Here is a 27,845-nt window from a genome sequence, read left to right as displayed (position 1 = left end):
GAGTTACACATAATATCAGGGTTCATTTTGAAATAATTCCACAAGCATGGAATATAGTAATAAATAGACAAAGGAAGCTACTAAGACAAAGAAAAGTTATAGGTTTAAGTGGATTGGTGAGAGAAAAATATAAAAGATGGGAGCAGAAAGAAAAGAATAAAAATGAGGTTTTGCTGGCAATTTTGCTGTTTCATGCACAGGAAGGCAAGAAGGACAAAAGGGACAACAAACAAAGACAACAAAACTTGAAAAAGTGGCAACTAGTGAAACACACATCAAGAGAAAAAGGTCTGTGAGCTTTTGGTGCATGAGACACTGTGATGGGAGGTGTAATAGGATGAGCCCAAGAGCCATGTTCACAGTCACTCAGATCCTGGCAGAAAATGTTATATGAATTTTAACAACAGCAAAATTTATCCTAGAGACAAATAATCAAGATGATGGAGAAAGTGGACTGATTTTGACTCAGGACACTTTGTATTTTTCATTATATTTATGAATAAGATAATGACATTAAAACAAAAATGAACTAATTTGAAATGTTCTTAGAAAGTAAAAATTTAAAAACTAATGTTGATGGTGGAATGAGTCAGACATCATTACCCCAAGTACATGTATAAGACACGAATGGTGAGAAAATAATCTGTGTACAATCAGTGTCTTGAAAAATTGCGCTCTATATGTGTAATATGGAATGACTGCATTCTGCCATTGTGTATAACAAAAAAATTTAAAAATAATAAAATAAATGAAAAAAAAATAAAAAAAAAACTAATGTTAAGTAAGAGTGGCAAAGAGTGGGAAATTAAAATAATAAATACTTTAAGAATGATACACACTGTTTCATGTGTATTATAGACACAGTTAAGAAATCATCCTCCTGGAAGCAGTTAGTAAGCAGTAATTAAAAGTTAGGGAGATTCAAGATGGTGGATTATAGAAAGGCTACATTTCCAGTTGTTCCATGACTCAGAATTCAAGCCGTGAGAGTACTGCTTCTCAGCAAGGTGGATAAAAGAGCCAATTTACTGAGATTCACTATTGGTTAGGTAGAGTCTCATAAAGACTCAGAAATTTGGGTGCATTGAACAAAGAACAGGAGAGAGTAGAGAGGAGCTAAGCCTGCTGTGGCAGTGGTTTACTACAGAGGGAAATGGCTAACACAAGCAGAGAAACACAGTGGACAAATTCGGCATAGAAAATCCCATAGAACACACAAGCAGCATGAACTCATCTGGTCCAGAGGCTGCAATGTGAATTGGTGTTTGAAAAGTGATGTATTTCTCAACTGGAAGTGGAGAGTTGAGATGGAAGCCAACTGGAGAAAGCTTCACTGCAGCTTGCTTCTGCAGGAACCTGGGAGATCACAGCACATATTGCCACAGAGTTTCATTGAGCACCCACTGTGTGGCCTAGAGTGTACAAAACAGAACTTAAGTGCAATAGGCACAGAGAAAATTGCATTCAGGGGAATTCAGGTCAGAGATACAAAAGGAATTGTAACTTCTTTCTTGTTGAGTTTGGTGGCTCAAGTGACCAGCTAAAGAAAGTTGGCAAACTGAACAGGCAGGTGATTCACGCTGAGAGACTAAGCCTGGGAAGGCCATGTACTTGGCAGCAGAGTGTTTGATACCTGTGGAGGATTGGCTTCCCTGCCCAGAAAGTGGAATTCTTGGGAGGCTCCTGAGATCCAGAATACCTGTAGACATAGGCATCTGCCAAGCCCTAGGGGTGTGTTGTTCAAACCTCTCCTAACAAAGTTCCTAAGGCCTGATTAGACCAAGCTCCATCAGCCAGACCTCCTCACTTAGAACTCTGTAACTGGTTCTCTCTGGGACTGCAGTGATCTGGTGTGTCTGGACAAGATTCCAAATGACAGATCCCATCCTACCTTACCAGGGTGAGAAGGGAAGTTGAAAACTATTTTAACCAGCTTCAGTTTTAGTCCACTGCAGCTCACAGCTTGAGAAAAAAACACAAAAAGGGGAAGGGGTTAACCACCTCCAGATCTTGTTGCATGCACACACACTAACCCCAGTATATAGCCCAAGAAAAAATGGAAAGAAGGACAGTGGACATAGGCACTGACCATCCATAATTGTTGAAAGGTTTGAACACCTCAGTGCACACTATTCATTCATTTTTCATTAAAAATCTTTTTTCTTTATTTTTTTGTTTTAGATTTTTTTTCTCAGTTTTAGCATTTTTTATGATCTTTGGTTTTATTTGTCCTATCTTTTAAGGGTTAGAATATTTTGTTTGTTTATTTTGTTTTTCTGTTTATGTTTGTTTTACTTTCTCTCCTGTTTTCCCTCTAACAAATTTTCTTTTTCTCTCTCTCCCTTTATTTACTTTCTTTTATTTGCTTATTTTTCTCCTCCTTTATATTCATCATTTGCTAAATCTCTTCTGCTTTCTCTTTGCTCACATTTTGAACATTTAAACTTTCATTGTCTTCCTATCACTTCTCGTATTTTCTTAATGAACCGTATTATCATTACCTTTTAGAACTACTTGGTTTATAGAACTCCTGCCCCAACCACTCATGTTCTTGCAGTTATTTGTGCTGTGGATGGCACAGTTAACATCTGCTGTTTGCTTTAATGCCAGATATAGTTCATGGCTATTTATTGTTTTCGCATGGCAATTGCTTCTGGCAAACGTTATTCCTGTTTTTGAGAAATAGATGTCATAGAAAGAACAAGATATTTATTTTTAGACTTATATTGTTTGTATATTATGTTGTTTGTTTTCCCTTTTTCTGTGAGTTCCTGGGAATCTATTGAGACACCACCAGATCACAGGGCAGAGACTCTGCTGCTGAGCTAAACACAGTCAAAACACAGCACACCTCATCCCACAAATTAACTATGTTCAACATCAGTGCTAATTTAATACAAAAAAGAGACAAAAAAAATCCCAAACTAATGACCAACCCTCAAGCACGAATGAATAGAGAGGGACCCTTGGGTCACAATCAAGGACATTCACTCTTAGCAGCAAAAACAGAGACAATTAACACAAAGGCTGTGGATACCACATCTATGATGATCCCTATTTATAATCACTCCCATGTCCCTTTAGAATATATGAAGTTGTTAAATGAACAAGAGCAATCACAGATGCTATATTCCACATACCTTTCTGTATACAACACAATTGCCAATTCTACAAGAATGACCCCACTCTTTTGAGACCTACAAGAAAACAGAAATCCTAGGACTTGGCAAAACATACACTGTTTCAAATATTTTAACCATCACCAAATAGCTATCGGGAAAATAACACTATAAAATATGCTTGGAAATATATTTAAAAATTCACAACAACCTAACATGCAGAACCCTTTACCAAAAGAAGGCTATATACTAATAAGACCCATACATAAGAGTAGAAGACAAATCTGTCCTAATGAATGCATAAAAACCCAACACAGAAATATGAGAACTATGAAAAACTATGTACATGATACCTCCTAAATTTCACAATTCACCAGCAACAGACTTCAAAAATATTGAAGTATATGAAATACAAGACAAATGCCAAGGAATAATTATAAAAATGATTGAGTTTCAAGAGATGAGAGAAAAACAACTAAATGAATTAAGGAAGTCAGTAAAGGACATGGATGACAAAGTCAATAAAAAAATGTACACCTTGGGAATGAAAGACAAAATAAATCAAATAAAATGTTCAGAGCTGGAAGATGAGTGGCCAGCCTTGAACACTGAGACAATATTAAAGAAAAGAAAAGAAATAACCATGACCAGAACAGACAATAATTTTAGGGCATTAGGAGACCAAATTGAAGAATCATTGAAATCAAAGAAGGTTGTAAGATGCAGAATAATAGCATGGATAACCTATTCAAGGAACAAGTAACAGAATATTTCTAAACCTTAATAATGGCATAACATCTAGGTGCTGGAGGTATTCAGAACATCAAATAGGCTTAAAGGAAACAAAACTTCTCCACATGTATTAAAATTAAAATACTTAACATACAGTAGGGCATATTTTTAAATTGCCAAGAGAAAAATCTCAGGTCATATGTAGATGCAATGCTACTCAGAATTATTTCTGATTTCATAGCAAAAATTCTAAAATCCATGAGGACTTGGTATGATGTATTTTAAGCTCTGAAAGAAAATAAAAAATTGAACAAAGATCTCTATATCTTGCAAAGATAACTTCAAATCAAAAGAGAAATAATAATCTTCCAAGATAAGCAGAAACTGAAAGAATTCATGACTATTAAGCTAGCACTACAAGAAATACTTGAAGAAATGCTAGACACAGAAAAAATAAAAACAGACATTAGGAGGAGGGGCTAGCAGAGGGAATCAAAACAATAAGGTGCCGGTTCCCAAAAGCCGCGCTCCACGTCCAGGAAACTGCAGGCCCAGAGTGTAGCTTGAACTGCCGAGAGGTATCACACTGGGAAAGGCCTGGCTGGCAGGAGGAGCCAGGGGACTAGAGATCAGGAATAAACCTAAGCTAACAGGTTTTGAGAGAAACCTGGGGAGGGGGAGGAGGGAGCGGCCTCACATGGATTGTTTCCTACAGCTGGAGGGAAAAATCTTGGCCCGGAAGGCACAGCACCACCTACTGAAAGCGAAGAAAACAGAAGCCTAACAGTGCACCCCCCCTTTTTTAATTTTTTAAATTTTTTATATTAATTTTTTTTATTTTTTATAATTATATTATGATTTTTTTAATTGTAATTTTTATTTTACTGCATTTTATTATTTTTTATTATCATTTCTTTTTCTTTTCTATTCTTTTCTCTTTCTTTCCTCTCTCCCTCTCTCTTTCTTGGTTTGCTTCCTTACATTTTACCCATCTTTCCTCTTAAGCATGACCACCCAGATTACGTACAACTTACTAAATGCAAATAGATGAATACTACAAATCGGTCTATAGTCTGCTTAAGCCCTTAACTACCCCCAAGTACTCCTGTCTATTCTCTTGTTAATATCTGCCTGCATTTGAGCAACCCCCCAAAGAAGCTAACATATACTAACCTCCATACCATCAAATCGCCAGACCTCAACATAAAATCCTAAGTTCAAACTTCAATTCTATATATGCCATCAAAATCTGTAGGCCTTTAATGAAACTAATGAATTTACCTTAAATCACAATTAAATCCAACATCTCTAAACATTGTCTCCCAACACAAAGGAGAGATATTGGAACTATAAAATCCAAAACAAATTTAAAGAAGAAAACAGAAACACAGCAGTCAAACAGAGTTGGAAAGTAATGTGAGCACCATGAAAAACCAAGGGAAAAAAGGATTACAAGCAATGCAGGACAACTTAAATTCACAGGAGAACCTAGAGGCATCAGAAAAATGGACAAAGGAAGAACTCAAGGCATACCTAACTCAGATGGAAAGGAATCTTAGAGAAGACTTTAGACAGCAAGTCCAAACAATGAAAGTACACTTTGAAAAAGAATTACATAAGCAAATTCAAATGGCAAAGAATGAGCTCTACCAGGAGATAGAGATTTAAAAAAAAAATCAAACAGTAATCCTAGAAATGCAGGAAACCATAAACTAAACTAAAAACTCAAACGAGAATATTACAAATAGACTAGGTCAAATAGAAGTCAGAACATCAGACAATGAAGACAAAGTTTATCATTTTGAAAAGAATATAGTCAACACAGAAAGGATTCTAAGAAATCATGAGCAATCCATCCAAGAGATATGGGATGTCATAAAAACAAACAAACTTGAGAGTCATTGGGATAGAAGAGGTGTAGAGGTTCAAACCAAAGGAATGAACAATCTATTGAATGAAATAATCTTAGAAAACTTCCCAGATATGAAAGATGGAATGGATTGCCAAATCCTGGAAGCCTACAGGACCCCAAACATACAAAACCATAATAGACCAACTCCAAGACACATAATCATGAAGATATCCAACATACAGAACAAGGAGAGAATATTAAAAGCTACGAGGGAAAGGAGGCAGATTACATTCAGGGGTAAACCAATTAGGTTAATGGCTGATTTTCATTACAGACATTGAAAGCGAGAAGATCCTGGAACAACATATTTCAAATGCTGAAAAATAATGGACTCCAACCAAGAATACTATATACAGCAAAATTAAGCTTCAGATTTGACAATGAAATTAAAATATTTCACAATTAACAAAAGTTAAAAGAATTCGTAGCCAGAAAATGAGCACTACAAGGCATTTTGAGCAAAACACTGCAAGAAGAGGAATGAAAAACAGCACTGAAAACTAACAGTGGGAGGTAACTAAGTAAAGGGAAGAAAAAAAAATAACCAAAAAGGAAAAACTAGCCAAATTAAAATAAATAAATAAATAAATAAATAAATAAGCATGAATGGAAGTACAAACCATATACAAATAGTAACCTTAAACATTAATGGCTTAAATTCACCAATCAAGAGACATAGGCTAGTAACCTGGATTAAAAAAACAAATCCAACAATATGCTGCCTTCAAGAGACTCATATGATAGGAAAAGACATACACAGGCTGAAGGTGAAAGGTTGGGAAAAATCATACCACTCACATGGTCCTCAGAAGCAAGCAGGACTGGCCATACTCATATCGAATAAAATCAACTTCAAACCTAAGTTAATCAAAAGGGATAAAGAAGGACACTATATACTGTTAAAAGGAACCATCCACCAGCAAGACATAACAATTATCAATATGCATGCACCAAACAATGGTGCTGCAAAGTTCATAAAACAAACTCTCCTCAAGTTCAAGAGTCAAATAGACCACAACACAATAATTATGGGTGACTTCAACACACTGACTCTCCATTGGACAGATCCTCCAGACAAAAGCTGAATAACGAAACTATAGAACTCAATAACACAATCAATAACCTAGACTTAACCGACATATATAGAATATATCAACCATCATCAAGTGGATACATGTTCTTCTCAGCAGCACATGGATCCTTCTCAAAGATAGACCATATATTATGCCATAGGGCAACTCTTAGTAAATATAAAGGTGTGGAGATAATACCCTGCATCTTATCTGATCATAATGGAATGAAAGTGGAAATCAATGATAAAAGAAGGAAGGAAAAATCCTGCATCACCTGGAAAATGAACAATATGTTACTAAATGATCAATGGGTTACAGAAGACATAAAGGATGAAATCAAAAAATTCTTAGAGATAAATGAAAATACAGACACAACATATCGGAATCTATGGGACACAATGAAAGCAGTTTTAAGAGGGAAATTTATTGTCTGGAGTTCATTCCTCGAAAAAAGAAAAAAACAACAAATAAACGAACTCACACTTCATCTCAAAACCCTAGAAGAGGAAGAGCAAAACAACAGCAAAGGTAGTAGAAGGCAAGAAATAATTAAAATCAGAGCGGAAATCAATGAAATCGAAACAGAAAAAACTAAAAGCTGGTTCTTTGAAAAAATAAATAAGATCGACAGACCCTTAGCCATGCTAACGAAGATAAGAAGAGAGAACTCAAATTACTAACATACGGGATGAAAAAGGCAATATCACAATGGACACTACAGAAATACAGAAGATAATTAGGAATTATTTTGAAACCCTAAATTCCAATAAAATAGAAGATAGTGAAGATATCCATAAATTTCTTAAGTCATATGATATGCCCAGATTGAGTCAGGAAAATACACAGAATTTAAACAGACCAATAACAAAGGAGGAAATAGAAGAAAACATCAAAAGACTACCAACCAAGAAAAGCCATGAACCGGATGGATATACAGCGGAGTTTTACAAAACCTTCAAGAAGAATTAATACCAATACTTTTCAAGTTATTTCAAGAAATAGAAAAAGAAGGAGCTCTTCCAAATTCATTCTATGAGGCCAACATCATCCTGATCCCGAAACCAAACAAAGACACTTCAAAGAAAGAAAACTTCAGACCAATATCTCTAATGAACTTAGATGCAAAAATCCTCAATAAAATTCTGGCGAATCGGATACAAAAACATATCAAAAAAATTGTGCACCATGATCAAGTAGGATTCATCCCTGGGATGCAAGGCTGGTTCAATATACGGAAATCAATAAATGTTATTCACCACATCAATAGACTTAAAAATAAGAACCATATGATCATCTCGATAGATGCGGAAAAAGCATTCGACAAAGTACAGCATCCCTTTATGTTCAAAACTCTAGAAAAACTAGGGATAACAGGAACATACCTCAATATTGTAAAAGCAATCTATGCTAAGCCTCAGGCTAGCATCATTCTGAATGGAGAAAAACTGAAGGCATTCCCTCTAAAATCTGGAACAAGACAGGGATGCCCTCTCTCTCCACTTCTGTTCAACATAGTTCTCGAAACACTGGCCAGAGCAATTAGACAGACGAAAGAAATTAAAGGCATCAAAATAGGAAAAGAAGAACTTAAATTATCACTATTTGCAGATGATATGATTCTATACCTAGCAGACCCAAAAGGCTCTACAAAGAAACTATTAGAGCTAATAAATGAATTCAGCAAAGTGGCAGGATATAAAATCAACACGCATAAATCAAAGGCATTCCTGTATATCAGCGACAAATCCTCTGAAATGGAAATGAGGACAACCACTCCATTCACAATATCTTCAAAAAAAATAAAATACTTGGGAATCAACCTAACAAAAGAGGTGAAAGACTTATACAATGAAAACTACAGAACCCTAAAGAGAGAAATAGAAGAAGATCTTAGAAGATGGAAAAATATACCCTGTTCATGGATAGGCAGAACTAACATCATCAAAATGGCGATATTACCAAAAGTTCTCTATAGGTTTAATGCAATGCCAATCAAAATCCCAACGGCATTTCTTGTAGAAATAGAGAAAGCAATCATGAAATTCATATGGAAAAATAAAAGACCCAGAATAGCAAAAACAATGCTAAGCAGGAAGTGTGAATCAGGCGGTATAGCGATACCAGACTTCAAACTATACTACAGAGCAATAGTAACAAAAACAGCATGGTACTGGTACCAAAACAGGCGGGTGGACCAATGGTACAGAATAGAGGACACAGAAACCAATCCACAAAACTACAACTATCTTATATTTGATAAAGGGGCTAAAAGCATGCAATGGAGGAAGGATAGCATCTTCAACAAATGGTGCTGGGAAAACTGGAAATCCATATGCAACAAAATGAAACTGAATCCCTTTCTCTCGCCATGCACAAAAGTTAATTCAAAATGGATCAAGGAGCTTGATATCAAATCAGAGACACGCCGTCTGATAGAAGAAAAAGTTGGCTACGATCTACATACTGTGGGGTCGGGCTCCAAATTCCTCAATAGGACACCCATAGCACAAAAGTTAATAACTAGAATCAACAAATGGGACTTACTCAAACTAAAAAGTTTTTTCTCAGCAAAAGAAACAATAAGAGAGGTAAATAGGGAGCCTACACCCTGGGAACAAATCTTTACTCCTCACACTTCAGATAGAGCCCTAATATCCAGAGTATACAAAGAACTCAAAAAATTAAACAATAAGATAACAAATAACCCAATCAACAAATGGGCCAAAGACCTGAACAGACACTTCTCAGAGGAGGACATACAATCAATCAACAAGTACATGAAAAAATGCTCACCATCCCTAGCAGTCAGAGAAATGCAAATCAAAACCACCCTAAGATACCATCTCACTCCAGAAAGATTGGCAGCCATTATGAAGTCAAACAACAACAAGAGCTGGCGAGGATGTGGGGAAAGGGGTACTCTTGTACATTGCTGGTGGGACTGCAAATTGGTGTGGACAATTTGGAAAGCAGTATGGAGATTCCTGGGAAAGCTGGGAATGGAACCACCATTTGACACAGCTATTGCCCTTCTCGGACTATTCCCTGAAGACCTTAAAAAAGCGTACTACAGGGATACTGCCACATCGATGTTCATAGCAGCACAATTCACAATAGCTGGACTGTGGAACCAACCCAGATGCCCTTCAATGGATGAATGGATAAAAAAAAAAAATGTGGCATTTATACACAATGGAGTATTATGCAGCACTAAAAAATGACAAAATCATGGAATTTGAAGGGAAATGGATGGCATTAGAGCAGATTATGCTAAGTGAAGCTAGCCAATCCCTAAAGAACAAATGCCAAATGTCTTCTTTGATATAATGAGAGTAACTAAGAACAGAGCAAGGAGGAAGAGCAGGAGGAAAAGATTAACATTGAACAGAGACATGAGGTGGGAGGGAAAGGGAGAGAAAAGGGAAATTGCAGGAAATAGAAGGAGACCCTCATTGTTATACAAAATTACATATAAGAGGTTGTGAGGGGAAAGGGAAAAAAAAACAAGGGAGAGAATTAAATTAAAGTAGATGGGATAGAGAGAGAAGATGGGAGGGGAGGGGAGGGGGGATAGTATAGGATAGGAAAGGTAGCAGAAAAATAAAACAGACATTAGAGTTCACAAAAGAACATATCTCATTTAATGAATAGCTAAACAAATGAGAAACAGAACCAAATTAAATATTAGAAATAAATCAAGATGGCAAGAAATAATAGATATCTCTCCAAGATATCATTGAATGTAAAACATATCAACTCTCAAATAAAAAGACACAGATTGCCTATTCTTCCCATCCTCCTCCTCCCTACCCCACTATGAATTAGCCTCCTTATATCAGAGAAAACATTCAGTATTTATTTTGGGGGGGGATTGGCTAATTTCACTTAGCATTATCTTTTCCAACGCCATCCATTTACATGCAAATGCCATAATTTTATTCTCTTTTATTGCTGCGTAAAATTCCACTGTGTATATATGCTACATTTTTTTAATCTATTCATCTACTTAAGGGCATCTAGGTTGGCTCCACAGTTTAGCCAGTGTGAATTGTGCTGCTATCAACATTGATGTGGCAGAAGGGTGGGAGATAAAAGGAGGGGACAGGGGGTTAGCAAGGATGATGGAATGTGATGGACATCATTATCCAAAGTACATGTATGAAGACATGAATTGATGTCAACATACTTTATATACAACTAGAGATATGAAAAATCGTGCTGTATATGTGTAATAAGAATTGTAATGCATTCTGCTGTCATTTATTTTTATATCAATAAAAATAAAATAAAATAATAAGTAAATAAATAACCTAGAGCATTAGAAAAAAAAGACACAGATTGGAAGAATGAATTAAAAACCAAGAATCAACTATATGTGATTTGTAAGAGACTTACCTTACTGGCAAAAACCCCTAAAATTTGAAAGTTAAAATGGAGCCCCAAAACAAAGAAGAGCCGCTACTTTCATATTTGACAAAGCAGATGTCAATCCTAAGTTAATCAGAAAAGACAAATAAAGTTACTTCATACTGGTAAAGGAAACAATACAAAAGAAGATATAACAGTAGCAAATATTTATGCCCCAAACATTTGTACACATAATTACCTAAAACAGACAGTTCTCATATTAACAACTCAGACAAACCCCAGTACTGTAATACTAGGTGATTTTGACATACCTCTCTCACTAAAAGATAGATCATCCAGACTTAAACTCAGTAAAGACTCTCAGATATTAAAAAAATATTGTAACTCAAATGGACTATATAGATATCTATAGAATAATTTATCCAACAACACACAAATTAATTTTTTCTTACATACTCTTGGTTCCTTCTCCAAAATAGACCATATTTTAGGCCACAAAGACACTTAACAAATATAAAATAATTAATAAAATCATCTCAGCTGATTATAATGAAATGATATTAGAAATCAACATCTGCCCCCCCCCAAAAAAACATGACTATTTGAACTCACATATTGATTGAATAATACAACAATGTATCTTTCAATAATGCATAGGTGATATAAGAAAACAAGGAAAATATAATTTAAAAGTTATTGGAATTAAAAAGAATATTGACACAATATACTAGAACCTTTGGGACATTATGACAGTAGTTCTAAAGGCAATTTTATAGCTATAAGTACCTAGGTGAGAAAATCAGAAAGGTCTCAAATAAACAACTTAATGTCACAGTTCATGGTCATTAAAAACAAGATCAAACCGATTCCAAAACCTATAGAAGGAAGGAAATAATTAAGATAAGAGCTGATATCAATTGAAGTGAGAATGAAAAGAAATGCATAGGATCAATGAAATGAAGGGTTTGTTTTTGAAATGATAAACAAGTTTGTTAAATCCTTAGAGAAACTAACTAAAATAAAGAGAACGAAGACCCTAATTAATAAAATTAGAGATAAAAAAGGATAAATTACCTCAGACCACAAAAATTCAGAGAAATTTTAGGGACTATTTTGGAAAATTATGTTCTAATAAATTGGAAAAATTAGAAGAAATAAATATATTTATAAACACTTGACCTGAAAAAGTTGAGTCAAAGAACATAGAAAATATAAACAAACTAATAACTAGCAAAGACATAGAGGTAGTATTAAAAAGCTTTCCAACAATAATAACAACAAAAATCCCAGTACTAAATGGATTCTTAGTTTCAATTCTAACAAACACTGAAGAAGAACTAATGCCAATTTTCCTCAAATCATTCCATTAAATAATAAAAGATGGAAAGCTATCACCTTCATACCAAAACCATGTAAGAATACATCAAGAAAAGAAACTGACAGGCCAATAGCCCTGATGAACTTAGTTGCAAAATTTCTTAGTAAAATATTAGCAAATCATATTCAATAACATATTAAGACAATTGTTCATCATGCCCAAGTTGGTTTTATCGCAGGCTTGAAAAGATGTTTTAACATATTCAAGTAACTAAAAACATGAATCACATAAATGGAATCAAAGACAAAAATCAATTCATCATCTCAGTAGAGGAAGAGAAGATCTTCAACAGAATTTGGCACCCACTCATGCTAAAAACAGTGAAGAAACTAGGGATATAATGGAATTATCTCAGTCCCAGAAAGGTTATTAATGACAAAACCAGAGCCAACATCATACTAAATGGGGAAAAACTAAAACTGTTTTGTCTAAAATAAAAAAATAAAATAAAACAAAACAAAACAAGGATGACCATTCTATCTACTTCTATTCAGTATAGTTCTTAAAACTCTAGCCAGAGAAACCAGGCAAGGGAAGGAAAATAGGGAATCAAATAGGAAAAGATAATAATAACAACAAAAATCCCAGTACTAAATGGATTGTTATATGATTCAAAATCCAGACCAAAAACTACTGCACTAAAAGATTTCTAGATCTTATAAGCAAATTCTAGAAGGCAGCTGGATAACAGATCAACATAAAAAAATCAATAGATTTTGTATACTACAGTAATGAACCTGTGAAGAAAAAAAAATCAGGAAAACAACTCCATTTACAATAACTTCAAGAAAAAAATAAACTGAGGAATAAATCTAACTAAGGATGTCTAAAATTAAAACCATAGAACATTGAAGAAAATCATAGAATATAGAAAGATCTAACATGATTATGGATTGATAGAATTAATATTTTCAAAATGGCCAATATCCTGAACTCTAAAGGGTTTGAGAAATAAAGGAAAAACAAAGAGAAAATCAAGCAAGTGATAATCAAGTTGTTTAAGTACAAAATAGAAAAGAACATGAAAAATCGTGAAGCATAAATACATACCATGTTTTAAAATATAAAAATGTATGCCCCTAAATTTTGATATTTGTATTGAAAAATATACTATTAATAATTTAAATAAAATTATATTAATTTGAGTAAAATATGTATTCACTTATAATTCAGAAAAGCAAATATATGTTATATATATGAAATAAATATATATGACATGTATATATCATATATATTTATTTCATATATATAACATATATATATATATACATATGTACTTGAAAGGAAAGTAACTTCTATCACAAAAATTTACATATGTTCATATACATACACACACACATGCATACACACACAACATGCATGTAAACACATACAATAAACAATATTTAAAAGTAATTTCAACAGTCATTTAAATGGCTAATAAAGACCAACATGAAGAAATGGTGAAAAACATGATATTTCAAATTATCTCTAAGAATACAAATTCAAGAAAGTCTTTTTTTTTTTTCACACACAGAAGAAAAACATGTATATACTTATGGACTAGAGAAATGTAACTGTAGAATTGTTAAAATCTGATTAGAATAAAAATGAAGAAACTGAAATAAAACTTATAAAATTGTTCCCTGTGTGTCATAAATGGCTGCTGAATATTCTATTATACTTTATGTGAAGTAATTTATTAGGAGAAATAGATGCAGTAAAATGTGGAGCAAATGATGCCACTTTTCTAATCATGTATTCAGTAACAGATTTTCACCTAGCTTCTCTTCCTCCTCCTCACCATCTTGTTTACTCTGCCAATAACTCTTTCTGGGGTGTTGCATGGCTCTTCTCGTTTTAATCTCCACTTTAATGATGGAGTTCTGTGACAAACTAAAAATGCACACTTCATTTGTGGTAAAGTTAGTAAAACAAATTGAGATGCACTGTTCTAACATTAAAAAAAAAATTCTGAGAAACCTCCACTCTTCTTCCAATACTTGTCTTCCACGATGGCTTCACTAATTCATAATCCCATTAACTATACAAAAGATTCACATTTCTACACATGTTGTCAAAATTCATGTTTTAATTCTGGTTATGGCAATTCTTAAAAGCATAAGAGAAAATTTATTGTGGTTTTGATTTGCTTTTCTTCACTGAGTAGTGGTGTTAAGCATTTTTTCATATATCTGTTGGCCATTTGTGCACCTTCTTTGGTAGAAATATTTATTAAGATCCTTATCCCCTTTTTTAATTAGGTATTTTGTTATCGTTGTTTTTGTTATTGAGTTGTTTGAATTCCTTATATATGTTGGATGTTAGTCCCTTATCAATTGTATGACTTACAAATATTTTCTCTAGATTCAAATATTTTCCAGTCATTCTATTGATTGTTTTCTTTAAGGTGCAGACATTTTTCTTTTAGTTTGAAGCAATCTTATTTATCTTTTTTTTTTTTTTTGCATTTATTGTCTATGCTTTGGGAGTTACAGTCAAGAAACCTTTGTTCAGACCAAAATCATAAAGTTTTTTTTTCCAATTTTTGAAAAGATGTTCATATTTTCATAGCTGATATGTAAAGACTTTCTGTATTCATCAGTTAAATAACATTTAGATAGATTACGTATTTTGGTTATGGTACATAATACTGTAATAAGCATGGACTACTGATAATTTACAGACACTGATTTCATTTCCCTCAGATATTTACCTGAAAGTGGAATTGCTGGATCATAGAGTGGTATTTTTCACAGAAATAGAAAAAAATAATAAAATTCACATGGAATCACACATATGTACACACACACACACACACACACACAAACACCCAACAAAACCAAACAGCCAACAATCTTTAGTACAAGGAAAAAAGCCAGAGGCACCACACTGTAATTCCAAAATATACTACAGAGTTCTATCAATCAAAACAATATGATACTGGCATAAAAACAGACACATATTCCAAATGGAAACAGACCTATGAAGCAGAATAGAGTCCAGAGATAAATACACACATTTATTGCCAACATATTGTGGGAAGGACAGTCTCTTCAATAAATGCTAGGCAAACTGAACACCGACATGCAGAAAAAATGAAACTAAACCCTGATCTCACATCACATGGAAATCAGCTGAAATGAATTAAACACTTAAATACAAAGCCCAATATATAAGTTCCACAAGAAAACATGGTGTGGGAGGTCCTCCATTAAAATGATCTGTGCAATGATTGTTTGACTATGACCCTAAAAGCATAGGCATTAAAAACTACTATATTAAATACTAAGAATTGTTTTTTAATTTATAAAAAACAATGTATAACTTAAAATTATTTCCAGGATCTATTCTCTGACTTAATTTACCTTCTAGGTACTATATTATCTCCTTTGCAGCTAAGCTGTCTGAAAGGATATCATTGCTTCTTGTCATCTCTTTACTTATCAATCCTAGTAATTAATTTCCCCCATCATTCTGAAGGAATTAATTATCCTAAAGGTACACAAAAAAATTCAAATGTCTAGTTCACTAGATATTGTCCTCACTAAAATGAGTCAACAGTGGTATTATCTTCTTAAAAATATTTATCCCATCACTTTTTGACAGTATTCTATCTTTAGCTCAGTTATTAACTTACAAATCAGAGCCAAATGAATTATTTGTAAAATATAATCAGAAGATAAAACACTGAATGTCAGGAATAAAGGAAAAAGGTAATATTAACAGGCTGATGTAGCAGAGAAGCAAAGAGGTCTAATTTCAATTCCGTATATTTCATTCCCTCCCTATCCCGAAAAGAAATTGATGTCACACCAAAAATGACAGCCAGGGCTTACCACATGCCAATGTTCAACACCAAATATATTAGTTATAAAAGAGTTATATATACTTACTTCCATATTAGTATTCCTGGAATAATCCTCCAAGTAATCTATTTGAACTCAATCCTTTTATAATTGTTTGCTTCTGAGGGAACACAAACAAAGCTTTACAGAAAATTTTTAAAAAGAAAGATTGAATAAATCTGCTGATCTTTTGTCTGTTGTTTTATCTATTTAATGTAAACTTTCTTGTATTGTACAACATTATTTACTTAATTATGCTTTCTATTCTTCTTGTGGTTTCAATGTTAAAAAATGATATTTGCAATTACAGAACATAGTTTAAATAAACAAAAAAATGCAATTACAGAACAAAGTTATCACTGTGGCTACTTTTGTTCAATGGAGTTACAAGCCCACTAGGGGATGGATTTTTAAGACTAATGTAGATTAATTTTTATGACAAATAAACTAGTTGTCTTTGACTTTCATGTTCATTTTCCTTCTATAAGAAAATTTCTTGATATCATTTTATTCTTACAGTCAAAAAGTAAACATGAAAAAACACAATTTGATGCATTTTAAAAAACATAAACTTTATGGAATGCAATCATGGATCCTTTGTTGAAATGATTGCAAGTCCAATCCTTAACAAATGAGTCCACATACACACACATACGAAAATGATGACTAGAATGATATATGAATCTAAAAACAGTTCCACTAGAAAATTGCTATGTGATTCTGGGCAATTCAAACTTGAAATTCTCAACTGTTAAGTCACATAGTACATTTTGAAGGATTATTAGAAAATATAAATGTGATATTTATATAAATATAAATGTGATACAGTGTTTAATTAATATTGGGTCTAGCCAATTTAATAAATGTGAGCTGTAGATATCACTGCTACTATTCAAGTAATTATTACCTTTAACATTATTATTAACAAAGTATTGGTTAGAAATCAGAAGAATAATCATCCTCACTATTATGGAGTATAAAAATATAGTAGACAAAGAAAAGTCTTAAATATCTAATCAATGCAACTTTGAAAATTGCATCTATTCATTTTGGGTGGACTGTGTCTTAGTCCATTGGAGTCGCTATAACACATTATCAAAACAGTCTTATAAACTATGGAAATTTATTTCTTACAGTTATGGAGGCTGAAAGTCAGAGATCAGGATGTCAACAATTTGGATTCTGGTGAGTGTCCTCTTCCACATTGCACATGGCTGATTTCTCATTGTATCCTCATATGATGAAGAACAGAAAGAACCAAGCTCTTTTTGGGGCTTTTGAAAGGGCATTAATAACCTTTATAAAGGCTTCACCATAATGACCTCATATAACTCTAATTACCTCTCTAAGGTTCCATGAACCTCTTAACACCATTACCTTGGGTAGGATTTCAAAGTGTGAATTTTGACGGAATATATTCAATATATTACATTGTACTAAACATGGGTTGTACATAGATTAATTCAGTGTATTTCACAAAGAAACGCATTACCTGTTGATTAAGTAGAACCCTTAATAGGTTAGGATTCTAAGTGTTACATTGCATTGAAAAACAGAAATAAATTTTGGCATCCAAGTGTTTGTAAATATGGAGACAATTGAACTGTCTTAAAATTTTCTAATTGAATTTAAGATGCGGTAGTTTACACAGGATGTCTCCCATGATTGAGAATTTATCAAATGTCATTATAGTTGTGTTTGACAATTTTTGTGTGACGTAACCATATATATAAATTCACATATTTAAGTAAATTTAAAAAATCTGGAAAACAGAAATGGGAAAATATCACCATAAATGTTCCTCAGCCAAGACACTAGTGCGCTGGTGGTAACTCTCAAATGTCTTTAATAGTTGCCTGCAAATATTTGTAAAATCAATGGAATATGCCTCCATAAGATGAGAAGAAGGAGCTTTCCAAATATCAGTGATTTTAGAACAATATCCTGGAATGAAGAAATCTAGGTCGAAATGGCTATTTCAATTTTATTAGCATGACTATTTTATTGATTCTGGTCATATTTTTTAACACCATTAAATTTGGTCTTGTTTTCTATGAAATGGGAACAATAATATTTTTTGTTTTAAAGGTTGTTGTGATGTGTGTTTGTGTGTGTGCGTGTGTGTGTGCACGCACACATAAAGATAGAAAGGGGGGGAAAGAGAGGTGAGAGTGGCCTGACTCAGTACAGTTATATTTACTTGATGTTAAATCAGTTCATAAATTTCTTGTGTTTGTTGTTTCAGTTGAATCTTCCCCAACTCTAGAGATCATATATATATTTTCTTTTTTTCTAATGCTTAGTTATATAAGCCAGATGATCTCTGGAGTCCATGAAAAACTACATGGTTAGAAATAAAATAATGGGAGAAGGTTTTCTGTCATTTAAAAAAATACATGTTCATTAAGGAGAATACTCAATGTGTCTGTGAACAAAAGTCTGTGATTTACTGCTTTGTGGATGCTTCTATTTTGTTCCATAGCATACCAAATTCAAAATAAGCACCTCCACATTGGGCTAGGGTATTAGCTTCTAAAACAAAATGTGTTTTCACTATATGTTAATGTAATCCATCAGAGTTTGACAACATTAGTTCATTTACTAAAAGTTAGGTGCTTTCTTTCCCCAGAAAACTGTGATAAATTTAATTTCTCAGCTCCCCACCTCACCAATTTTTTTTCTACTGAATTCTATCTTCCTCTTAATAATTACTTGTAGAAACCATGTCTAATTTTTATTTGCATTGTTTCTTCCTGAAGAACATGTGATTTTTTTCTTCTGCTGCCTGTCAAACAGTTCCCCACTTGACCTGATAAAGCAAATTCTAGAAGTCACAATTCAATGTCTGGAAATAATTCCAAATAAACAATTACCATTTTCACACAAAGAATTCTGTCTGTGAGGTTAGCTAAACTTTTTTTTAGCAAAATAAGTCATTAGAATATTGTTCAGTAGTAGGTGAAAATAATCTGCCCAGGTCAGTGTGGACCTGTGTACTCCAAGTTATGGGTGTGAATGCATGTGTATTTATCTGCTTTCTCAGGTGAAGATCAACAGTGCCAACCAAGATTTGGAAACCCAAATGAACTAACTGAAACCAAGTGATTCTATATTATAACCACAGAATCTCTCTTTCTATGCCAAAAACACTGACATTGACTTAAAACTTGACATTTAATGAGCATATAATTTGACTAATTCTAACAGAAAAAAATTGAATCATTTTTACAACAGAATAGACCCTAAAACCTAAGGCATCCATTCTCCCACCTTAGCTCTAGGATCAGAATGCAAAAGAGCAACAGGGCAAAGATTGTCTGATACCACCTACTACCAGAAAGTCCATGAAAATGGAAATGGAGCAATGAAAATAGATCTCTCCGCTTTCTGCTAATTTGGATAAAGTATTCTTTGTGTCCATTGGCTTAGTCATCCTAATGGAGAACTCTGGTGACAAGTTATTTTTATCTCATTTGGAAAACATAGTTCCTACAAAAGTACACAATCCTCTGTGTGTGGTTTGATGCTTTCCTTCAACACAACAAAATAAATACAGGTTTAAAAGACAATGACTAAAACTGACATATATTTGCTACATTGTCACATATAGTCATCTAGTTTCTTACACTGATTTTTATTTTCCTCAGGACTGTGCCAACAGATGTTGATGTGGTATAAATGAACATGTCAATTTTCTCATAACTATGTTGACAAGTGTTAAAGAATTCAGCTTTAGAGGGACATGCTATCTGACCATTACCTGTCTTCCTCTTTTATATCAAGTTATTGTGTTACCTGTACTGAGTTTAGTGTCTCATCACAGAGTAGCATATGGCACAACATCAAAAAGACAGACATATTATCTTATCCATACTAGCTCAGAAATAGTTCACCCTGTCCTTCATATTTGGGTGAAGATTAGCAGACCAGTGAACTCTTCTCCTCAAAGGCACAGGAGAAGGAGACAGGAGGCATCTGTTCCAGGTGTCCAGGTCTTGTATTTTTTGATTCATTAAAAGAAAGTCTTTGCTTAGTACTTTATTTTTATTTTTCAGGAAGACTTTTAGAAGTAGAGTATAACGGGAGCTTTTAAAACCATTACCTTTATAGTACACATCAGATTATCTCAATTCACAGCATGGATTGAAGTTTATTTTAGCAAATCACATATGCTGTATATACCTAAGTGACCACCACCAAGGAGTATCATGAGGTGATCATTCCTCTGCATTGTATTTTTTGTGTAACTGGTATAGTAGCTGAATTTCATTTTTAGGTCATATCTTAAGACAATAAAAATAAATGAATGTTATTCAAATTTCAATATCAGAGTACTATTATTAATCCTGTGAATATTAACTAAAGTCATCTTGAAAACCACCTATTAAATAACTTAGGTATCATTCTATATTGGTAAGGTTCATTACACATGCAGATTGTAAATATTTTCTTTTCCAGTTGGTTGTTTTGCCTTGAGGACTTTAGTATTTTGGAGTATTATTAATCAGAGGATACACAGATATTTCTATTTGATTTGGGGATATTGTTGAAGAATGCTATCTTTTGATGTTTGGATCTTTGAGTATATTTATTTTTAATGAAATCCTTGCTGAGTTATATCTGATTCATGCAGTAATATTTACTTCACATAAATATGAGCAATTGCAGTGCGTGGAGGTGCATGCCTACAATTCCAGTGACTCAGGAGGCGGAGGAAGGAGGATCACAAGTTCAAGACCATCATCAGCAAGTTACTGAGGCCCTCAGGAATTTAATGAGATCCTCTCTCAAAATAAAAAGTAAAAAGAAAAAAAAAGGCAGGGGGTGATGTGACTAAGTAATAAAGCGCCTCTGAGTGCCATCCTCAGTACCCTCCAAAATGAATAAAATGTGAATACTCTTTTGATGTGGAACATGACTGCTCTCCAAAAAGAATAAGCCAAATTTGAGTGTCACCTGTAAGTCTCACCAACGTTTTCATCACTTTTATTTCATTTAGCTATTTTAATGAAATATTAATGGCTACTGAATTCTATTTGTTACATTTCTATAAGTGTTAGCACATCTACGCGTTTATCAAATTTTAAATCTATAATGTCTGACATAATATCTAGCTATTTCCTCTTCCTCCCTTATGAAATATGTGTGAAAAATTGTATGTTCACTCCTTTTCTTTTAGGAAATATAATTTAGTCATATTAGACTAACTTATGGGTACAAATGGGAAGTATTAAATCAGTTAATAGTACATGCTTTACTGTTTTGTCACAACTAAACGAAAAACAACATCATTGCCACTCAGCCAACTATAATTCCTTCCTCAGAGCAGTGTTGGTGAGAGTCCCCAGAGAGGTATTTCAAAGGCCTTCTAAAATATGCCTCAGTTCTGTGGGGCACTTTGGTTTCCTTGCTCTTCTATGTCTGATCACTGGTGCACATAAAAAAGGAACATGATGGATTCTGGAAAATGCATTTCCCTCATTATTTTATGTTACTATATCTTTTTTGGGGGAGGCGGATACCAGCAGGGATTGAATTTAAGGGCACTAGACACTGAGATACATCTCAAGCCCTATTTTATGGTTTTTTTTTTTTTTTTTTTTTTTTTTTGTAGAGACAGGGTCTCACTGAGTTGTTTAGCACCTCACTTTTGCTGAGGCTAGCTTTGAACTCACAATCCTCCTGTCTCAGCCTCCCAAGCAATTACAGGCATGGGCCACTGCACCCAGCTGTTACCGTATCTTCTTTAAATAATGTACTTATTTATTCTAATTTGTTATGCATGACAGGGGAATGCATTTAAATTCATATTACACATATAGAGCACAATTTTTCATGTCTCTGGTTGTACACAAAGTAGAGTCACACCATTCTTGACTTCATACATGTACTTGGGGTAATGATCTACATATCATTCCACCATCTTTCTCACCTCCAAGCCCCCTCCCTTCTCATCCCTTCCACTCCTTCCTCTTTGCCCTATCTAAAATTTCTCCATTCCTTCCATGTTCCCCTGAGAGTTGTCCCAACTAAAGATGGTCACAAAGGTGTCCCAAGGTGGAGGCGGCTGCTTTCAGTGATGGGGTGTCCAGTTGGGTGGGGCCAGGCTGTGGTGCTGAGTGGCTTGTTTAGAGATTCAGCTCTGTGGCATGCAGTGGTGTGGCTGGCAGCTGTCTCTAGACCCTATGTAGTATTCCCGGGTGCAGGATACCATGTGTAGAGGACTATGGAAGTAGTTGTAGTGTACCATGATGGAGGTGACCTGGGGGGGGGATGCCCCACATTGGTAGATTTGGGTCTACACAGGAGTGACAGCCCGAGGTTCTGTGCATGGGCAGTGGCCAGGTGTCCTTCGTGGGAGCCATGGCCAGGAGTCCTGCACTAACTCTGAGGCCTGAGACCTGTGTGGCACAGCAGCCATGATTCCTGCACAAGAGCAGCTGTCAGAGGTCCTCAAATCACTCACAGAGAAACAGTATTCCTACTACTTGAATCCCAGGTCACAGAGAAACAAAATGCCGCTTCCCTCTAGCCCTCCATCTTGGATCCCCCCTGTTAATATATCTTAATGGAGGATTTTAATAGGGTGATTTTCACCCATATGTTACAGCTGTATTTTCTTTTTACAGTTATTTTCCCCAAAGAATATTTGTCGATTTTAAAAAAAGTTTTATTTCATTTTAATTCACACTCACTATGGTTGTAATCAGAGACTAAATCAAGGTTCCTAATGGAGAAGAATGGCATTCTGTCTTTTTCATGAAAAAGCCTTCTTATCTGATTAGAAACACTTCAACTTCTGGGGAGTGGGGAAACAGTGCATCAGAGATTACTCAGACCTGATAGGAACAGAATAGCTTATTTGGTAGGGGTTAAAGGGAGTCTTCCTCAAAAGACATATACAAGCATATCTAAAGCTTATTTAAATAGGAAGCTATAACTTCTACAAAGGACATCATATAGGGTCTCATTAAGTTGCTTAAGGCCTCACTAAGTTGCAGAGGCTAGCCTCAAATTCACAATCCTGCAGCTTCATCCTCCTGAGTTACTGACATTACAGGTATGTGCCACCATGTTCAACTCCATTATTTATATTTGGTGTATAAATTTTATTTTTATACTTTTGCATATATTTTGTGTGACCATACCCTCCATTTCTTCAGTTTTTCTCTATACAAGAATAAATATTGTATCCTGTGTTCTTCTGAATATTTAAGATAAAATCAAAATAACTCTCTGATCCATTTGAAATTAAGTGTATACAAAGGAGTAATGTTACTTTTATATACAATGATTCTATTTTTATAGTAATATTTATTATATAATAATATTGATGCTCATAGTTTCATTAGTGGACATATTATTAGTTGTTCTAATACTTGGCAGTATTTAATGATGGTTATATTAATCTATTAACGTTTAAATTCATAATATATTATACTTCATTGATTGTCTCTGTAGAATTGTGTAAGAAACATTTTTATTTAGTAATCATAATAATTTTATAAGGTATAATATTTTTATTTTTAAATTGAGGTAAATGACTAGAAATGTTGTACTACAAATAATTAGAAAAACTACATTTTATTATTTCAAATCTCATGTACTTAAACATTACTTTATCATCCTTCTCTTGGCAAAAACATATTAAATGTTACTATATCATAAATTTTTGCTTATTTTATAATATTCTATGATATTTAGTAAGAAAAATACATCAGTCTACTTCATATGAACACACACACATAAAGTACAGCTATTCCTTTCACATATTAAATTACTTAATTATGAACTTTTCAAGTTCTACTAATTTTCTAAGATGTATTAATTGGTAATTTAATCATCCTTGTATTTTCACCTTGGTGTTTTATAATCTTCACCTTTAATTATTCTTTTGAAAATAGAAGCAGTGAGTAGAAGTATACTACCAGGAGTTGAAGGGGGCTTGGGGGACTGTGGAGATGTAAGTAAGAGGACACAAAGTTTCTCTTACATATAAGAACTAAGCTTTGGAGATCTAGTGCTCTGAATCATGTCTGTACTTAATAAAAATGTATTGCATACTTGAACATGGCTGACATAGTAGATTTTAAATATTCTTCCTACCAAAAAATACAATGAACAAACAAAGACAAAAAGAGGTGAGGTGGTGGATATGATAGTGTGACTTAATCATTCCACAGTATATATCAAAATGTCACTTGGCATTCCATAAATATATACAACTATTATTTGTGGTCTAAAAATAAAATGAAGACGGTGAATTACTTTGATGGTGAATATCTTTTTACATTTTCTTTTAGATGTTGATGGACCTTTATTTTTATTCATTTATTTATATATGGTGCTGAGAATCAAACCAAGTGCCTCACACATGCTAGGCAAGTGCTCTACCACTGAGACACAACCCCAGCCACTCATAGTATCTTTTTTTGTATGTTAACCAAATATGAAACAACTCAAATTGAACATTGAAGGATAATAAATAAATTGAATATAAAAGGATACCAGAACATGGAATATCTGTACGATGAATATAACTCAGTCATAAAAACAAATGGAGTGCTGATACATGCTATAACATATATGAACCTTGAAAACATTTTAAATGAAGGGAGCCAAATACAAAGTTCACATATTGTGTGATTTCATTTATATGAAATTTCAAGAATAGTTAAATTTGGATTCTGTAACTTTGTGAATGTTATTAAATCTGTGTTTTAAACCTGAAATGTGTGAATTTTTAAGTATCTGAATTTAATTGCAATAAATTTGTGATTATCAAAAGGTTAACTTAATAAAAATGGATTTGTACTTTTGTACTCTATCAAAAATAATATTTTAACTAATCTTTAAATAAAAAAAATTCTCATTTTGCTACATCATAAGGCTCTTTTAGCAAAGTTTCTTTCAACTCAAATTTGACTCCTCAAGGGTGAGGATGGTAAGCATCCATCTGTGACACTCTCCACATGAATTTCTGAATTCAGTGTCCACATGAACTACTGCTGATGTTTGTAAAGTAAAACAGCAAGGCGACTCTTGGTTCTGGAGAGAAAACTTCCTGTGATAGCCAGAAGGAAATGCATCGCACAATCTTCTTCTCTGACAACTAACTCTCATAGCTGGAGTATCATCTTCTATGCTGGAGCAAATGGTCCCTTTGGTAAGTGTTAAAATTAGTATTTAGTAGTAATGAAGGAAGAATTATTTCTAATGGGAGATTTATGACACTCAGATACTCTAATCATCCTCACAGAACCAATTTTTTATACTAGACAGTGGGAAACTCTCCCCCTTGCCAGATTCTGTCCACACTGAATAGCAGTAAACTGTGATCTGTACCTTTGTGCCTAATTTATCATGTGCATAAATTTAGGATTGGTAGAAAAATAAGATTTTTAAGTGATCACAAAATCTGAATTCTTCACAATATATATTAATAAATCAGAAACAAAGCCATCAACGGATCTGTCTGCAGTTTAAAACTAGTGAGCAGAGATATCAAAGGATATCAGAGTTCTGAGTACTTTTTCTTCACACATTAACTCCAAATAATAGTTTTCCTCCAGCAATTTCCCCAACTTCAATTACTCTTAACTAATTAGACTTTGTTATAAATTTCAATCATACCTAATTTTTGTTAGTGAGAAAAAAATTAGAGTCATCTTGGTACTACACATTTGGTGTACATTACTACATTTAATTACAAAGTAATAATAAAGCCTATTTTACAAATAAAGAAAAATTATACTTAGCGTAGCTAGGTACTTTGCGAATTAAAAAATTGATCTTCAAAGATATTATCTAATGTTGTTAAAGTAGCACAGAGCTGGGAAATGCACCCATCATTTAAGCTGTATAGTCAGAGTTCTACTTAGCATACTCTATTAGCTCCTGGGGCCTAGAGATTTCCATGTCTACAGTAATTTACTACAAGTATGTAAAGGCATTGTCTGTGTGTTTGAAGATGTTAGTTACAATTAAGGATAAGCTCCAAGGCATATGCAGTTCCCACATGAGTACTGCACAGTCAAGTTGGTACAATTATGAGAAAGGAAGTCATGCAAAACTTAACCTTACAAAATTGAGTGTTCCAGGTTGATTGACTCTGCAACATCAAAAATAATAATAGACAAATTTTATCACAGTAGGTACTTGTTTATGAAAATGTCACTGTATGTACTATATTGCTTTTGCATAATTGTTGCATTTCAGATTTGTTCACTGAACAAGCTAATTCAACAGACAAGTTGTCATTAAATTTCACTGGTGGGAGGCAGATAAGATTTGCAAGCTTTTAATAGTTCAAACATTTCATCAGCCATCATTTAAAAAACTTTAGTGCACATAATAGTCATTTTAAAGAGCAATAACAGTACAATTATTTTGAAATCTGCTTCTTAACTCTTGATTCACAAGTAAAATTTTAAGGAAGGATTATGAGAATATTTCCAGTGTTATTTTGTTATTATAATAATTGATCTATAATATAATTCTAGTAGGCATTTAATAGACAGTGAGCTTAGATAATTCTATTATACTATGTGGGTAAATATTTTAAGTCAAAGCAGAATAAAGAATATAGTGGAGAATGAAAGATGGTGGAATAGGAGAAAGCTGCATTCCAAGCCATATTATGGCTCAGGACCAAAGCAGCGGGTGTATACTTTCAGTGAAATCAGTGATTGTGGGATTTCACTAAAATTTAATTTAGGATATTTGAAGTGGCTTAGGGACTCAGAAATTTAGATACAATAAATAAAGATGAAATAAACCATTGGAGCCAACTCCTTTGCCATACAGGCATAGAAAGTGGTGCAATTACAATGTAGATTCACCCCACACAGAGGAAAACCACAGACATGGTATTTATCACCTGAGATCAAAAAAGCCACCCAATCTTAAATTAGGCTGCACTGTGCACTAGTGTTTGAAAAGCATGCCCTCCACTCAACTGGACACAGCTGAGGCTGGAGCCATCTTGGGGGCAACTGTGCTGCAGCAGTGGCTGCAGGAGCCAGAGATCAGAATAAACACTGCCTCAATATCCCAACAGGAGCCTACTGTATGGTTTAGGGTGTACCTGGCAGAAAGTTAGTTAAAAAAAAAAAGGCATGGAATGGACTGTACCCAGGGTAGTTGAGTTGGAAGAGTGAAGGAGAGCCCAACTCACTTTTCCTTTGTGTCTGGCATCTCATACGACCAGCTGAAGCAGCCTGGGCATATGTGGGCAGGGGTGAATACACTCAGGTACTAAGCCCAGGAAGACTGTGTTCCTGGGCCACATTGAGAAGAGGATCAGCCCCACCCCAACTCTCTGCCCAACAATTGGAATTCTTGGGAAGCTCTTGAGAACTGGACCCCCACCAGAGATGAGCAACTGTCTGGCCCTAGGGGTGGATCAGTATAGTCTTTTCAAAGCAAACACCACAC

The sequence above is a fragment of the Marmota marmota genome, unplaced genomic scaffold, assembly GCF_001458135.2.
Source record: "Marmota marmota marmota unplaced genomic scaffold, marMar, whole genome shotgun sequence".
NCBI lineage: Eukaryota > Metazoa > Chordata > Mammalia > Rodentia > Sciuridae > Marmota > Marmota marmota.
The sequence above is the reverse complement of the archived record's forward strand: the minus strand, read 5'-3'. Positions refer to the sequence as shown.